This window comes from Hylobates moloch, unplaced genomic scaffold, assembly GCF_009828535.3.
Source record: "Hylobates moloch isolate HMO894 unplaced genomic scaffold, HMol_V3 SCAFFOLD_12, whole genome shotgun sequence".
Lineage (NCBI taxonomy): Eukaryota > Metazoa > Chordata > Mammalia > Primates > Hylobatidae > Hylobates > Hylobates moloch.
Window position 1 is genome coordinate 17,223,974 of NW_026652287.1, and position 3,724 is coordinate 17,227,697.

Here is a 3,724-nt window from a genome sequence, read left to right on the forward strand (position 1 = left end):
GGGTCCCCTGCGTCAGCAGCTGGAGGGACATTCTCAGGCTGCACTGGGGCCCTGGTGCTCTGGCCTCTGGGATGGTGCTGGGGCCGGAATGCATCTGCATGCGGGGAATCCTCAGGCTACTAAGCTTAATGGTCACCAACTGCCCCGGCCTCTCCTCCATGCCCAGCAGAATATGATCATTTCAAACCAAAATAACTCACCCATGTGAAGCTCTGGCTCCCCACTTTCCTTTTCACCCCAAATAGCCCAGGTTGCTATGGTCTGGTCCTTACTCATAGAACATCTACAATTCAATACGAGTTGCAATAATCCAGGTGAAAATAGGCAAACTCCTCAGTTGAACCCATTCTAAAGGATTCCATGTAACATCCCCACATCCCACACTTTGTTGCCTTGCTGATGCCTCAAAGGACAGGGCTGATGTTTAATTTGCTCTGGACTAAAACAGCTTTTCATCCCAGGCTAGACTTCGGGCACCAACTTTTATCTTATTTTTATTTTTATTTATTTATTTATTTTTTTGCTGGTTTCTTAGCCCTGACATGACATTCCTTTTCTGGTTTTTTTTTTTTTTTTTTTTTTTTTTTTTTTTTTTTTTTTAATTATTATTATACCTTAGGTTTTAGGGTACATGTGCACAATGTGCAGGTTTGTTACATATGTATCCATGTGCCATGTTGGTGTGCTGCACCCATTAACTCGTCATTTAGCATTAGGTATATCTCCTAATGCTGTCCCTCCCCCTCCCCCCACCCCACAACAGTCCCCGGAGTGTGATGTTCCCCTTCCTGTGTCCATGTGTTCTCATTGTTCAATTCCCACCTATGAGTGAGAACATGTGGTGTTTGATTTTTTGTCCTTGCGATAGTTTACTGAGAATGATGGTTTCCAGTTTCATCCATGTCCCTACAAAGGACACGAACTCATCATTTTTTATGGCTGCATAGTATTCCATGGTGTATATGTGCCACATTTTCTTAATCCAGTCTATCGTTGTTGGACATTTGGGTTGGTTCCAGTTCTTTGCTATTGTGAATAGTGCCGCAATAAACATACGTGTGCATGTGTCTTTATAGCAGCATGATTTATAGTCCTTTGGGTATATACCCAGTAATGGGATGACTGGGTCAAATGGTATTTCTAGTTCTAGATCCCTGAGGAATTGCCACACTGAATTCCACAATGGTTGAACTAGTTTACAGTCCCACCAACAGTGTAAAAGTGTTCCTATTTCTCCACATCCTCTCCAGCACCTGTTGTTTCCTGACTTTTGAATGATGGCCATTCTAACTGGTGTGAGATGGTATCTCACTGTGGTTTTGATTTGCATTTCTCTGATGGCCAGTGATGATGAGCATTTTTTCATATGTTTTTTGGCTGCATAAATGTCTTCTTTTGAGAAGTGTCTGTTCATGTCCTTTGCCCACTTTTTGATGGGGTTGTTTGTTTTTTTCTGGTAAATTTGTTTGAGTTCATTGTAGATTCTGGATATCAGCCCTTTGTCAGATGAGTAGGTTGCAAAATTTTCTCCCATTCTGTAGGTTGCCTGTTCACTCTGATGGTAGTTTCTTTTGCTGTGCAGAAGCTCTTTAGTTTAATTAGATCCCATTTGTCAATTTTGGCTTTTGTTGCCATTGCTTTTGGTGTTTTAGACATGAAGTCCTTGCCCATGCCTATGTCCTGAATGGTATTGCCTAGGTTTTCTTGTAGGATTTTAATGGTTTTAGGTCTAACATTTAAGTCTTTAATCCATCTTGAATTAATTTTTGTATAAGGTGTAAGGAAGGGATCCAGTTTCAGCTTTCTATATATGGCTAGCCAGTTTTCCCAGCACCATTTATTAAATAGGGAATCCTTTCCCCATTTCTTGTTTTTGTCAGGTTTGTCAAAGATCAGATAGTTGTAGATATGCGGCATCATTTCTGAGGACTCTGTTCTGTTCCATTGATCTATGTCTCTGTTGTGGTACCAGTACCATGCTGTTTTGATTACTGTAGCCTTGTAGTATAGTTTGAAGTCAGGTAGCATGATGCCTCCAGCTTTGTTCTTTTGGCTTAGGATTAACTTGGCGATGTGGGCTCTTTTTTGGTTCCATATGAACTTTAAAGTAGTTTTTTCCAATTCTGTGAAGAAAGTCATTGGTAGCTTGATGGGGATGGCATTGAATCTATAAATTACCTTGGGCAGTATGGCCATTTTCACGATATTGGTTCTTCCAACCCATGAGCATGGAATGTTCTTCCATTTGTTTGTATCCTCTTTGATTTCATTGAGCAGTGGTTTGTAGTTCTCCTTGAAGAGGTCCTTGACATCCCTCGTAAGTTGGATTCCTAGGGATTTTATTCTCTTTGAAGCAATTGTGAATGGGAGTTCACTCATGATTTGGCTCTCTGTCTGTGATTGGTGTACAAGAATGCTTGTGATTTTTGTACATTGATTTTGTATCCTGAGACTTTGCTGAAGTTGCTAATCAGCTTAAGGAGATTTTGGGCTGAGACAATGGGGTTTTCTAGATATACAATCATGTTATCTGCAAACAGGGACAACTTGACTTCCTCTTTTCCTAATGGATTACCCTGTATTTCCTTTTCCTGCCTGATTGCTCTGGCCAGAACTTCCAGCACTATGTTGAATAGGAGTGGTGAGAGAGGGCATCCCTGTCTTGTGCCAGTTTTCAGAGGGAATGCTTCCAGTTTTTGCCCATTCAGTATGATATTGGCTGTGGGTTTGTCATAGATAGCTCTTATTATTGTGAGATACATCCCATCAATACCTAATTTATTGAGAGTTTTTAGCATGAAGGGTTGTTGAATTTTGTCAAAGGCCTTTTCTGCATCTATTGAGATAATCATGTGGTTTTTGTCTTTGGTTCTGTTTATATGCTGGATTACATTTATTGATTTGCGTATGTTGAACCAGCCTTGCATCCCAGGGATGAAGCCCACTTGATCATGGTGGATAAGCTTTTTGATGTGCTGCTGGATTTGGTTTGCCAGTATTTTATTGAGGATTTTTGCATCAATGTTCATCAAGGATATTGGTCTGAAATTGTCTTTTTTGATTATGTCTCTGCCAGTCTTTGGTATCAGGATGATGCTGGCTTCATAATATGTGTTAGGGAGGATTCCCTCTTTTTCTATCGATTGGAATAGTTTCAGAAGGAATGGTACCAGTTCCTCCTTGTACCTCTGGTAGAATTCGGCTGTGAATCCATCAGGTCCTGGACTCTTTTTGGTTGGTAAGCTATTGATTATTGCCACAATTTCAGAACCTGTTATTGGTCTATTCAGAGATTCAACTTCTTCCTGGTTTAGTCTTGGGAGGGTGTATTTGTCGAGGAATTTATCCATTTCTTCTAGATTTTCTAGTTTATTTGCATAGAGGTGTTTGTAGTAGTCTCTGATGGTAGATTGTATTTCTGTGGGATCAGTGGTGATATCCCCTTTTTCATTTTTTATTGCATCTATTTGATTCTTCTCTCTTTTTTTCTTTATTAGTCTTGCTAGCGGTCTATCAATTTCGTTGATCTTTTCAAAAAACCAGCCCTGGATTCATTAATTTTTTGAAGGGTTTTTTGTGTCTCTATTTCCTTCAGTTCTGCTCTGATTTTAGTTATTTCTAGCCTTCTGCTAGCTTTTGAATGTGTTTGCTCTTGCTTTTCTAGTTCTTTTAATTGTGATGTTAGGGTGTCAATTTTGGATCTTTCCTGCTTTCTCTTGTGGGC